At 41.0% G+C, this 14,792-nt stretch overlaps 1 protein-coding gene across 1 annotated transcript in view; it reads right to left on the bottom strand.

Moving 5' to 3' along the window:
* Positions 1-14,792, bottom strand: part of SLC1A1 (solute carrier family 1 member 1) — a 53,156-nt gene that overhangs the window by 24,249 nt on the left and 14,115 nt on the right. The window lies entirely within an intron of this gene.

The raw sequence follows: 14,792 nt of genomic DNA, 5'->3' as shown, positions 1-14,792 counted from the left end.
AATATTTACTTGTCTATTTTCTCTCTGACAAGAGTGATTTTTCTTCCATTTTGGTGTCACAGAGGAACAGAGAGAATGTTCTAAACAAAGCTATAATTTTGAAAGTGCTGGTAAGGTTATAATGAAGTCTTGAAAAATCATTGAAATATATGTTTCAATGGTACTGACAACTGTTGGAGCTTCATGCAAATCCAGGAAATGGATTTTCTGAACTTTTTTTTATAAACACTTGTCTGTCTTCGCCTTGCTGCTTAGAAAGGTTGTGTTGGAATGTTCTGAACACAAACCAGTCCTCAGGTTTTCTTTCTTTTTCCTCTCTTCTGCTGCTAATGACAACTCCACTCCCATTAAATACAGGAGTGTCTTTGCTCAACTGCCAACAGAGTCAACCTCTTTTCACTGCTTCCAGGTTGGTCTACAGCTTTCTTATTGTTTCCTAGTAAATGTGGTAAGATTTTCAATGATTTCTGTACTTCCCTTTTAGTTCTCAAAAACAGTTACTCAGATCTTTGGGAATACAAATAATGCATAATGTTTCAGGTAAAAGAAACCAAGTAGCTAATCAAAAAAACTCTGCAGGTATTGGAGTCAGGTAAACCATCCAGACAAATTCGTAGTCACAAACCAGACCTATCCACCACTCCCAAATGGCCCCTGAAATTGGAAATACCCACACATTTTTGATGAATAAAAGACGAGCTGAGGTCTTTCAAACCCTCACTGGTGTGCCAGTGAAACTGCTGAGGAACAGTGTAATTACATGTCTCTGCATCAGGTAAAGAAAGTACTGTGGACTTCGTAACAAATCCTAGAGCAAGGTGCTTCACATTCACTATGCCTGGGGCATTTGTTCAGAAAATAGGGAATTCCTACTCTGTTCCTCTCCTGACGCGGGAGCAGCGGAAACTGCCACTAACTAGCTACATTGCAATGTAGCAATTTCAAACTCGTTGTAACGAAATATCTTTCATCACCTGTGTAACCAGATTGCAGACTGTGCTGTCTTTGTTGCTGAGGAGAAGAGCTAAGCAGGAGACAGAGGTACTGAACCTGTACAGAGGTTGTAGAAATACCCAAAATCACAGCAGTTAATATAATGTGAAAGATAAAGAAACCAGTTGTTTCAGTTTATATCAATATGAAGCTACTAGATTAGACTGAAACCTCTGTGATGTGAAATTATTCTCTATCTGGTTACTATAAAGTTTTTTATCTTTCTCTGAAGATGGCCATTAACACAGACTTAAGAGCTGACGGGAGTTCCTAAGGAGCAACCTATAAAGTCAGGTAAAAAAATCAAGTACTCATTAATATTAATCTTTTCATTTTATTTAATGGAGTGGAGGAGAGGGAACCACTTACAGTGCATTAATAAAGCCTTCAAAGATGTTGAAAGGCCACTACCCCATTAGCTCCTCCTCCTATTTTGATTCTGCCTATTGGAATGACTTACACTTCCCACACAAAATAGAAATTTTATGCTGGTATCAACATTTGGGAACCTCATAATAAAACCTGTTATAGAACTACATTTTTATACAGCATTGAGTGGACAGCCAGGTGACTGACCGACTGCAGTTGCTATCATCACAGAAAAAATTACCAACACCTGCAAGATCTACTGTCTGGGGTAGAACACTTGCTCTGTACTACAGGTACTAAGCCTGGTCAAAAACTGAAACTGTGTGATCCATGAATTTTAAATATTTTTTCCCCTCTGCAACGTGTACAGTTGGGATAAATATTTTAAACTGAAACAAGCAAATCAGTGACCAACATGATTAAAAGTCAAGTAAACAAAATGCTCTCTGTACAAGATGATATTGCACTATGTTGTTGTGTGGTTTGTATCAGTGTTCACTTTGGAGGCCTGTACAAATGCACACATGTCCAAATGGCTTAGGCACAAGGTATAACACTGCAATTCTAGAGTTGTTCACTGTGCTTCATTAATCTGGTGGTCCTGTGAGATCTGGGAGTGAAAAAGATTGCATTAAGGACCGGAAACAATCACAGGGCTCTTCTGACTTCAGTGATTATCATACTGGTTCCCTAGGGGAACCCACACCTACATCCTTACAGTTTGTCATACCTTTCTACAGAGGCATCCCAACTGAGCACCAGGATTTATGCCTCCAGGTGTTCTTTTTCAACACATTATAAGAGACTACATCTACAATTTCATGCTGTGATTGACTCTGTTCAGCAGCAACAATCATACCTAGAGACCTTCGCATTTTTTTTTGCTGCTCTACAAATTTCAGTGTCATCATCAAGCACATCTCTTGCAGTACTTCTTAGCTGTTCTCAAAGCTTCTGAAGATCAGAGGAAGCTGACAGGATGTTTCTTCCACCATCTCACTTCATCTGCACAACAAATTGATCATTAAGTATAATCAGCAAAAGGCTGGACTGTTTACCTCCCTTTGCCAATGCTGCTACACTTCATGACCAAGACGTGACTTTTCTCTGTACAAAGATCAATGCCACTTAGCCAGCTCCTAGCACTAGCGGCAGGCTCTTCACCTTAAGTGTGACTCAGTGCCAGAGGGAAGAGTCTGGCTCAAGGGCCTTCCATGTCCACACAACTGCCAGCCACATCATAGCTTTCTCAATTAGTTTTAGGAGCTAATCACATTTCTGAGAAGAAATAACTGAAGTATGGCACACATCAACTGTACACAATTGTCTCAGAGTTCTGGTATCTAATTCACTATTGTAACAAAAATATAGCAACAAAAGTTCCTGAAGAGTAGAACACTATGGCTTTTACACCTTCTCATCTATGACTAAGATGTTGATTCAAGGACAAAATGCAGTTCTAAAACTGCTCCAAACTGCTACCAGCCTTACTGCTTTAACTGAGGAATTTCTACAGATGCTAGAGGAATCACTAAAGAATTCTCAACTTCTCCCAAGCGTACATGTTTTAATTCTTTCCTTCCATCGTGGCTCTTCTGGCTGCAATGTGCAGTCACAAGGTCATAGAAGAGATATGATGGACACCCAGGATAGTCAGGTCCATTTAAAAATTTTTTACAGAATGTTGCAAAAGACATATGAAAATAGAAAAGCATAGAAGAATCTTAAAATGCATATAAAGAATTTATATGTTCAATATCTTGTTCAATATCTTTATCAATGATCTGGATGAGGGGATCGAGTGCACCCTCAGTAAGTTTGCAGACGACACCAAATTGGGTGGGAGTGTCGATCTGCTCGAGGGTAGGATGGCCCTGCAGAGGGACCTGGACAGACTGGATCGATGGGCCGTGGCCAACTGTATGAGGTTCAACAAGGCCAAGTGCCGGGTCCTGCACTTGGGTCACAACAACCCCATGCAACGCTACAGGCTTGGGGAGGAGTGGCTGGAAAGCTGCCTGGCCGAAAAGGACCTGGGGGTGTTAGTAGATAGCCGGCTGAACATGAGCCAGCAGTGTGCCCAGGTGGCCAAGAAGGCCAACAGCATCCTGGCTTGTATCAGGAATGCTGTGGCCAGCAGGAGCAGGGAGGTGATTGTCCCCCTGTACTCGGCGCTGGTGAGGCCGCACCTGGAATACTGTGTCCAGTTTTGGGCCCCTCACTACAAGAAAGACATTGAGGTGCTGGAGCGTGTTCAGAGGCGGGCAACGAAGCTGGTGAAGGGTCTGGAGAACAAGTCTTATGAGGAGCGGCTGAGGGAACTGGGGTTGTTTAGCCTGGAAAAGAGGAGGCTGAGGGGAGACCTTATCGCTCTCTACAGCTACCTGAAAGGAGGTTGTAGTGAGGTGGGTGTTGGTCTCTTCTCCCAAGTAGCTAGCGATAGGACAAGAGGAAATGGGCTTAAGCTGCGCCAGGGGAGGTTTAGACTGGAAATTAGGAAAAATTTCTTTACGGAAAGGGTGGTCAGGCATTGGAACAGGCTGCCCAGAGAGGTGGTGGAGTCCCCATCCCTGGAGGCGTTTAAAAAACGGGTAGATGTGGCACTTCGGGATATGGTTTAGTCTGGTCTACCTTGATTAGTCTAGAGTGGGCTTGGTAGTGTAGGTTAATGGTTGGACTGGATGATCTTAAAGGTCTTTTCCAACCTAGATGATTCTATGATTCTATGATTCTATGAATTTCAGTAAGCAATCCTTCTAAGGGGACCACAATGTTTTATATAAAAATAGCTGTGTTGTTTTATTGCCAGGGGTGCACTATGTTATGCGTTGTTGCAAAAATAGAAAATTTACTCTTTGCAAAATACTAGGGGAAAAAAAAAGAAAGAAGCAGTGCAGACACAGTGCCCCTGATAAATGGATAGCTGTCTGAAAAGCATGAAGTTACTTGGCTTTAAAAGACGGAGCTGAGAGTGTTTCTAATTTAAGACATGAGCAGTATCAAAATTTCAACTGCACTTGACTGTGGTATGACCTCTCTGTTCTAGTTTGTTTTTTGGAATGTCATTTACCTCGTGCTGACCATTCTCATTTAAGCCTCTGATCATCACAGAGCTGGTGATCAAGTCATAACAGGAATCTTTCTTAGAGGCAAGTGACCATTTTGAATTAGTTGCCATACTTCTACTTGCAATGGGAAACACTGCTGATACTACAACAGTATTTGGCCTCTACCTTCAGAAGTGGCATATGATTTTTGCTTGAGGAACTGAACACCAAATTCTAGCTCCAGTGTTGACTTGTGTAGCAAGCTTATTGCTTATTTTCTTATTCCTCTATGTGTCTAAGAGAATCCAAATTTGCATTCTTGTTCCATAGGCTACTGCCAGCTCTAATCAGCTACTGCCAGGAAAGGAAGGAATCTCACACATATAGGATTAGATTTCATCCTATTTCTATGTAAATGTTGTCATTGTTTGATAGTTGGGTGATGGATACAAATGGGAAAGTTTCCTTTTCACAGCAGGGAAAGGTCTTCTCTGCTGTCCTATGAATTTGGGACAGTTCGTAAATATGAAGTCAGGTTTAGAGAGATCTTTGTGCTCAAAGTGCCTGGCATCACCTATGCAATCTCCCTCGTGACTCATCAGTCCACAGCAATTCTTCCTAAACAGGGACACATGTTGGAGTCACACTCCATGAAGTTCAGAAAGGGTATGAACAGACTAAATGTTATTTCCTTTTGTCCTTGGCCTGTGCTCACCTTCTGAAGGGAAAGCCATGCTGTATACACTTCAGACAGTAACAGCTGCAGGGGTAATCACTGTAACACTGGTGAATTCAGAGCCTATGCATTATTGAAGCCATCTTTGACTCATCTGTGCTTTTTCCCTCTTCCCATTCCAGACTGAGCCTTTTCTCTGCCATTCTGCCCTTTTAGTTGGAATGATCTTGTAGTACAAGTTTACCCTGACTGTGATTAATCTCCTGAAAACTTACTTCCTTCATATTCTCCCTGAAATCTAACTTTACAAGTTAGGTTCAACAGGAATTACTGTTGTTTCCTTCCAAGGGATGAATGGTGAAGCTTTTGCTCTTTTTCCCTTTGCTCTGTGGAATTCTCTAGGAAATGCAATACTGCATCCCTTGCATATGAACAAGAATGTCAGGACCCAACAAGTAATTCACAGCTGCCTACTGAAATAACACCCACATTCAGGACTTCAGACAGCATGATTCTATGCATGACTTCACCATTCATCTGAGACAGAGGACTCAGGTGCTGTGATCTGTTATTACCTGTAGATCATTCTCAACCATCTTTGACTTGATATGCATCTCATATAATTTTATTTTTTCCTCTGTTTCCTGTGTCATGGGGCTCTGAACTATCTTTTGTATCTACTCTTCCACTAGCTAACTGAATGGCTAACTGAAGTCTCATTAGAAGGACAGTTCTGACTCAGAAGTTGGCTGAGAAGATCAAGTAAGGAAAAAGCTATGGCAAATGGAAGCCCCAAAGACACTGTGATATGCAGTCTCTCAAATAAGATTTTTGGTGACCTACCACCTCTGTCTTAGTGTTTGTTACTAGAAGTCTTCCATTCCTATTCTGTCAGTCCCTCTATAACAGCAGCTATCTTGTCTATTCAAATTTCATTGTTACTTACTGTAAAGAAAAAGGATTTCTATGACAGCTTGTAGCCATTACCTTTTCAATAGATGTGCTAGAAATTTAATTAATCTCTCTTCTTTGGAGCAAACAATTGTTATTCCACTAGTACTGTTGTGTAAATGCAACAGAAGAATGTCACACAAATGAACTGAAAAAACCCCAGCAAATTGAGGGGGTAGGGAGAGGGAGGGAGGGAGAGAGAGATGCATGCAGGTAATAAATAAGCATCTGTTAGTGCTATTTAAATACCACAAAAAATTTAAATCAGAAAATTCTCAGTCCCTACTTACATGATCTAGTGAGACTACCACTGGATTAGGATGATAAATACTGGTCTTCTAACTCTGAAGAGGCATTGAAAAAAATATTTTTTTTTTTTTTTTTTTTTAAGAAACAGGCTAAAGCATGGAATGCGGTAATAGTTATAAAGAATATTCCAAATACTGAAGGGAACGTCCTGGACGATTTAGGATGGGGTTGAAAAAGTAGTTCTTATGAACCTTTCTAAATACCAGATAGAAAGGGAGGAATAAGTGGGAAATGCATAGTTTTTGGCAATGAAAGGCATGAAATCATTATAAAATGGAAGGAATTTCAGGTAAGATGTAAAGAAAAAGTTGTGACCCTGGATATCAGTTTGCTAACGGACTGTTGTGCTGCCCTGTATGCAGCTGGAACAACCAGCATTGCTGCACTGTATTATGATCTTTCCCTAGAGAGTTTATTGGACTACATGTATAACGAAGGTATTAGTAGTAGCTTCCATTCCTCTTATTTGCAAACAGTATCACTTGTAGGAAAATTTTAATTTTCCTCTAGAAAGCTCTTAGAGGTTATATAATCACAAATTAATGCCTTTTCAGGAGATAGGATGTTCCTTGGGTAGAATATAGTAAAAGCTTATAAGGAGGGAAGATGACACATCAATCTGCCAAGATGGACAGGCTAGCAAGATGCATAAGAGAAATCAGACTCAGTTCATGGATGTAGCAGAAATATAGCCTCTGCACTGTTGCAGGTGAAATATGTATGGAGTTAATACAGAAAACCTGAAATACTTAAAGTACTTGAATTACCTCAAAATTAGTGCTGACAAAACATATAGGTGGACAAGTTTTAGCTTCCAGGCTCTTAAAAAGAAAACTTTAACATGACACTACATTTTTTTAATTGATCATGATGTCCACACACAGGGCAATGGAGTAAAAAAGTGAATGCAATCTGTTTTATATAGTGGAGTTGTTTACATCCTGAGCTCCAGAACAGAAGAGCAGAAGACACTAACTCACTTCAGACCCACCCACAGTGGTGCCACCAGCAGCCCCCCAGTGACAGGGCTGGGACAGGAGGCAGTGACTGCCAGTGCCGTAGGATGGCTGTTGTGTTGAGGCTCTTTGCCCTTGAGAGCTGGTGGTGATCATGCTCCATGAACCAGAATTGCACTTCAAAGTTTTATTACTATAATTTAAAACCTTAAATAATGTAGGGGCTGTCTCAGTTGCATAAGGTCAACTGATATTAATGGGAAAGAAGTAGATGACTGCGATAAAAGTAATCTGAAGAGGATGGGCACAAAGCCTTGTCCATTAATAGCCCATGACTCTGCAGTCCTCCCTGCCTCAATGACTGCACATGGACAGCGGGGACAGGACCTCCAGCATTCCTCAGTACAACTGAAGGCAAAACCCATTAGCAGTAGTGTAACATTTTCTGTCCTTTGTACAATGTACATGATACAAACAGACAAGGTGAGTTTCCTGCCTGAGCCCAGATAACTAGTTTACTAATATTATACAATGGACCTGCTTTCTTGGAGGTTCTTCTGGCTTCAGAAACATAGAAAAGCAAGTGAAGAACTTGCAGATATATCAAGAGACAGTCTCTTGAGTACGTTAAGCTAGATCAGGGATTCCCTAAGGAGTGGAAAATAGTGTGCCTGCTGGTGATGCACAAGGCCTGTTAAGGATGTCTCAGTCCCAGAGCATCTCTCAATAGCCGCGCTTCTTGGACTTGCAGAAATGGAAACTGCTGAGGCAGCCGCTGCCCCAGGAATGGTAATACCAAAGGAAAATTGATTTGGAAGCCCTGCATTACAGGAAACAAAACAGATTTGTTCTCCCACTATTTCCTCGTCTGTGCTCCTTTACAGGACTTCAAATCTGTGGACATTTTATATCTAATGGAACTGGCAGGTCTATTTCTGAGCATAGGCACAGCCTCAGTGTGTTTTAACTTCAATTACTAATGTAGCGGACAAAAAAAAGGTTAAGTATGAACTGTTCTGACTTTTAAAGATAAACATGAGAAATAAGAACAAACTGATTAATACTCTATTTTCATTTTTTCTCATTGCATTCCAGCTGTTTTGTCTCCCATTTCGTATATTTTGTCTCCATTCACCAAACTCAGTGGCATTGTGATAAAGCAAACTAGTAACTTCCCAAACATAGATCCAAGGTAAGCAACTGACACTTTAATTTTGGACAATGGAAAAGAACAAGTAACCTATTCAAGATACCCATCCAGCAGCCACGATTCAACATCCTCATTCCACAGGGAAAGCAATGGTCTCTGCAAATGGGAAAAGTCATATAGCCCAGGTACTTCACTGCGACATTTTTCTTTCTCGTGCAGTTGTAATAGGTCAATTCTCAGCTAGAATAAGCAGATTTGTTGTGGAATCATTATCTTTGTACTATGAGCAAGAAGTGCAAATAGAAGTGTGCAGTTGGTAATAGGAAAGGTGGAACTAGCAGGATGCTTCAGCCTACTGCAGCAGTAATCAAAGCAGGCCCTGGAGTAAAGGAAAAGTTTATTTTTATAGTCATGGAAACCTAGCGGTTGGAGCATCATCAGACACCCAGCAAGGCAGGTATTGTATTTATAGCTCACATACAGCTGCCCTCGGAAAGGCAACTGATACTGTCTTTTTTTTCACTGTTCCTGAGGTATGCTGTGTGTAACGTACAAATACCTCATCAATTGCTTTAAGAAATTTTGGTGCTCCCCATAGCTGACCCTGCACAAATTCACAAGCCAAGAAACTCCTATGCATCTGTTCTAGCCTCTTTGGAGCTGCCTGTGAAGACTGGAATTGTGCAGAAGGTCAGAAATATAAGGATAAGCTTTATTAATGTTTCATCAGGGAGAAAAGATAACAAATGAGGGAGAGGTTATTGCAGAACTTAAAACAGATGTTGAACAGCTGGCAAAATCATGTCATCAGTATTGAGAGCTGAACATGAACCTGCTGTGTTATGTATCACATCTTTTAACCCAAAGCATGATGCAGAAAACAAAACAGACATGACCGCTACACAGGTAAGATTTCTGGCATTTATGCATAACCCTGGAAACATCATCAAAGAAAGGTCATTTATCGACATGTGATGCCAGCTTTTAGGGGAAGTTTTTGACAGAAAACATTCTAGCCCTAAAGAAAGACCTCCGGCATCACGGTCCATGGCTTGAAAATCAATGAGACAGGCAGTCTGAAATAACCCCAGCTTAGAAGGACTGATTGAAGCACGATGGGGAGCAGAGCCATGGCACTTCAGTAGTATCTGGAGGGCTGGGGGTGTTGCATAAGATCCAGATCTCCTGACACTAGCTACTAACATGGGACTTAGGTGCAGGAAAGAAGGCCAGATACTTTCTGTTGATGACTTAGCTCCAGGCTGGGCATGTAAGCTTCCCCAGCTTGTACCCAAGTACAGGGGAACAACTGTCCAGGAAACTGGACAGTTGTTCTAGCCTAAGTCCTGTTGTGATCCAGACAGAAAACAGATTTGCAAACATTTACTGCCATTGCATAGCCTGTGAATCTCAGTCCATGACAAAGAAGGCTAAAAGTGATTAAAGGGGACTAGTCTTCTCAGTATGCAGACATTTGATGAAATGTACTGCACAATTCTAGAGAATTTTCATTCTCTGAATGAAATCAGAGTTGTGAATTTCCAAGATTTTCAAAGACATCTTATAGGCTTTTAAGTATTCCCAGCATGATTAGATTTAGGACTCAAAACCCCCAGGAAGCACCTAAGAGATTCCTCTCAATTCTTTCTCCCTACAGGGCAACTAAAAATAATATAATTTTGATATTTGCCTAATCATTTCTTCTTTTAGAACATTACTTCAAAGAAGTGGATTTGGGGTGCGGAGTATTACACTCAGTACAGGTGTAGTTCTGGATGCCATAGCAATTGTCTTGAGTAACACTCTAGGTTTTTTATTTTCATTTTCAATTTTCCCATGCCACTACAGCAGGAAACAGAAAATACAAATAATTCCTTCACGTGAATGATGCATTAGTGTACTATTAGCTAATTTGAGGGATATAAATCTCATAGAGATCCAAAAGAGCTAGGTATTTTGAACTGAATTATCAGTGGTGGGCTTATGGGCCAGAGTAAATTAAACTTACATCTGCCATCCATTAAAATAATTATGAGAAGAAGAGAACAATTAAAATTCAGCTCTGAGGTAGACTAAGAATAATTTAAAAGAGCATGTAACTACTCAGACTCTTCTGTCCCCAAAGCAAGGACCTATTAATCATCCTTTTCAAATTTTTCCAAACAAATAAATGCTTAGTGCCTATGACAGTGGTTTTACTAGGTTACAGTTCAGCCTCTAGGCAGGTCAGTGGAATAATTCCACAAACTGAACTCATATGCTACGTAAAATATGTATGTAAACAATGCCTTCCCTCTTTTACACCCTGAGGAACTGGGTTTGCAAAAGAAAAACACGTTCTGCAAAGCCCTCCATTTAACCAAAGAGGAAGAATTTTGCCTTTAGACTAAGTGTGTTCCTACTCTAATTGAAGAAGTCAGTGAGAGTTTTTCCACTAAGACAGGATTTCCCCCAACAACTTAAAATTACTAATAGTTTAAGTTTTCCAAAAACTCCTGGAATCTCAAGGAGTGATTTCTACCATCACTGTCTTTGCTGTGGGCTTGATTTACATTGTTATATCCAAATGGACAGGGATCTGGTCATGGGACATGCATTTGTACATAGCTCACTGTCACAAAAGCATATGTATAAGTTCATGTTTTTCAGGATGTGATATTACCTTTTAAGGCATTCTAATCCTAAAAAAGAAAACTACAGATCGTATCTTCAATAATGTCTTGGTGATTCTTGTGCAAAAATGTTACCAGTCGCCAAAACCCAGTACCTTGACATGACATACTTTCACAAAATAGCCTCCTATAGGCATCAAAACATCCTAGATGCCTTTGGACGCAGCACCATAGTCTGGTTACAATTATGCACCAAATGAGCCATTACACTCTTAGCAGTAGCAAAGGCACAATAACATGACTTAATGTTTCATGTTCTCTCATGATGAGCTAAGTAGCAGCCCCTTAGCTTATGAACTAGAAAGAGAGTCATTCAGGCCCAGCTGATGTGTTGTCACAAGTTTTTCTGCAGTAACTTCATAGGTATTGGGCCCCTAAATGTCTGCCACTGAGCATGTGAACATGTGCACAGGTCTGACAGCTGTGATCATCGGATATAAGCCCTATGGGGGTCTGCATAATATGCAAATCCTGAGGTGGTGTGCATACCCAGAACACATCTGGTGCCACCAAGAACAGCCAGTATGCAGGTTGTGGTGCTGTCCTTGTATGTCTTGCGTTTAGTCAATAATGATGAGGTTACTTTTGAGGAAAATACTTTTGTGTCTCATTCCAGGGAAGGTTCACAGCCAAATGCAGAGAGGTGTGCCCTTGCTGCTAACAGTGAGGTGTCTGACTTATTTACAGACATAGGTGAAGACACATCCTGGATCATCCTTAATTTTTTCATTCCCCTCCTTGTTCTATTCTTTACAGTATTTTTTTGAAAGTGTGAATTTTGCTTTGGTGCTAAAATTCAGAATTGCCAAGAGGTCATGTTGTCTACCTTGACTTTAGTAAGGCTTTTGACACTGTCTCCTATAACATCCCCACAGAAAAACTGACAAATTACAGGTGAGGTAACTGCACTGTGAGGTGAACTGAAAACTGGCTGAATGGCCAGGCCCAGCACAAGTCCAGCTAGAGGCAAGTCACTACTCGTGTACCCCAGAGGTCAATACTAGGGCTGATACTGTTTAACATCATCATCAATGACCCAGATAATGGGGCAGAGTGCTCCCTCAGCAAGTTCACAGATGATACAAAACTGGGAGGCATGGCTGATACATGAGATGGTTATACTGCTATTCAGAGGTACCTGGATGGGCTGGAGAATTCCTCTGAGAGAAATCTCATGAAGATCAACAAGGATAAATGCAAAGCTCTATACAGGGGGAAGGAATAATGCAAGGCACCAGTACATGCTAGAGGCTGACTGGCTGGAGAACAGGTCTGCAGAGAAGGACCTGAGGAGGGTCCTGGTGGACAACAAGCTGACCATAAGACAGAAACATCTCAAGACAAAGGTGGCCAACAGCTTCCTGGGCAGCATTATGAAGAGTGCTGCCAGCATGTGGAGGTAGGTGATTTTTCCCCTAAACGCAACACCGGTGAGGCCACACCTGGAGTACTGTGTCCAGTTCCGTGTTCCCCAGTACAAGAAAGAGATAGACTTACTGGAGTGAGTCCAGCAAAGGGCCACAAACATGATGAAAGGATTGGAGCACCTCTCACATAACAAGAGGCTGAGATCACTGGGACTGTTCAACCTAGAGAAAAGAAGGCTCAAGGGGATCTAATTCATGTGTATAAATACCTGATGGGTGAGAATGAAGAAGACAGAGCCAGGCTGTTCTCAGTGGTGCCCAGACATAAGGCAAGAGACAACAGGCAAAAATTTTAAAACCATGACATTTCATCTGAACAAGAAAACACTGTTGTACTCTGAGGCTGGTCAAACATGTTCTGCTGAGAGGTTGTGGAGTGTCTGTGCTTGAAGATATTCAAAACCTGACCAGACACGGCTCAGGGCAACCTGCTCTGGCTGACCCTGCTTGAGCAGGGGGCTTGGCCTAGATGGTCTCAAGAGGTCCCTTCCAACCTCAACCATTTCGTATGACTGTGTGAAAGAGGAAAAATGACTAGTGTGCTTTACGATTATACACAGGCCTACTTATTCAATTCGTATGTGCATTTCTGATGCCTGGAATGTTACCATATTTCTTTCACAAGAGGCAAAGTATCTCATCAACATCCTGAAGAAGGATGCAAGTAAACATTGAAAACCATCATGCACGGACATGCCTGGTCCATTTGCTTGCTACACATTTCAGCATTACTTGCACACAGGCAGCTAGTTCTTTTATCTTCAAGGGCAGCAAAGCTCTACACATTCTATTGAAGTGGCTTCTGTTCTTTAGCAATCTTATTTCTTTTTTCTTGCCTAAAAACCTAACATAGAAGTGTAGAAAAAATAAGCCCTTCTTTTCTATGTAAATTGGATATGCCAAGGTGAGAATCAGAGCATCTTGTTCTCATCTCTGTATATGAATTTAAATCCTGCAATCTGCAGTCTTTAAAATCCAAGCTCATATTAGTAGTTACAAATGCAGTTTACTCAGACTAGAATGTTAAACATTAAAGAGCAATACAATATTTTTAACAGCATGATTCTTGTTTCCCTGTGCAAGTGCTGGACAGGGATACATTTAATAAATAATTCATTTCATGGTTATCCTAATTATATCATTTATTTCTGAAGACACAGGCCCAACTTCACACACAAATAAAAGCTTGTTTGAGAAAAGAAATGTATTAGTCTTATCTTGGCAGCTTTTCCTGGACCTCCTGTCACAGACTCAAGTTCAATATGATAGAAGTAGAGTTCAGCTTTTCTTTGCTTTCTGCGTCATGTCCTCCTCTATATAAAAATGCTGCTGTTCTGTCTATTAGTTAAAACACTAAGCCCTCTTTATTCCTCTTTCTGTTCTTCTCTCCTTTACCTACTAACAAGTGTTTCATCTCCCTTTATTCCTTTGGACACAGTCCTTGACTATTTTCTGCCGCCATTCCTCAGTCTGCCTCTTGCAGCTTTCCTTTCTGGATGTCTCCATCTTGCAGCTCTTGACATTCTCCGTTTCAATTCTAACACTGGGTTCCTGTCACCTGTTACAGACATGCTTCAAAGGCCTTGGCAGCTTCCTTTTGGCTCATCTTGTCATAGGCCCACTTTGGGGTGTGCTACTGAAATTAGTGGTATTTTTGGCCATGAACTTTGAGGAGCTTGGGAGTTTGTATTCAATATCCTATTCTTGAAAGCACTTTCATAGCACAATCAGAATTTCCCTTCATTTTCTGATCACAACATGCTCTCCTTCTCTGCAGTGAAATGTCTGATGTATTTCCACGACCATCCAAACATCTGTACGTGAATACTCTCCCAAAACAGAGGCTTTGTGGAGATGAGAAGGGACAGCATAGTGACAAATATGTTCTGATTCATTGTAGGAAGCTAAAAGAAAATAGTCACAACCTTGTTCACTCAGAACAGGCATAAAGAATAAAGACAAGTTTGTTTGGCATTCTTTACCTCTTTTTTTTTTTCCCCTAGAAAGGCTATGTGACATCCAGTTCTGTCTCTTTGCTTTCGGCTCACTCTGACAAATCTTCCTAAATCTTTCCTGCTGGATGAGCTGTTAGCAAATTCGAGCATGCTGTGGCTTGCTGGCTTCTCCAAAAGAGGGAAGCTTTGCTTTTCTTTCCATAACCCCTTCCTGGTCATACCGTCTCTCTCCCCACTCTCTCAAAGCTCATTTGAACCAAGCATACCAAACAGATTTTTTTTACTGA

Source organism: Pelecanus crispus, chromosome Z (assembly GCF_030463565.1).
Source record: "Pelecanus crispus isolate bPelCri1 chromosome Z, bPelCri1.pri, whole genome shotgun sequence".
Lineage (NCBI taxonomy): Eukaryota > Metazoa > Chordata > Aves > Pelecaniformes > Pelecanidae > Pelecanus > Pelecanus crispus.
Note: the sequence above shows the minus strand (reverse complement) of the source record. Positions and strands in the feature narration are given on the sequence as shown.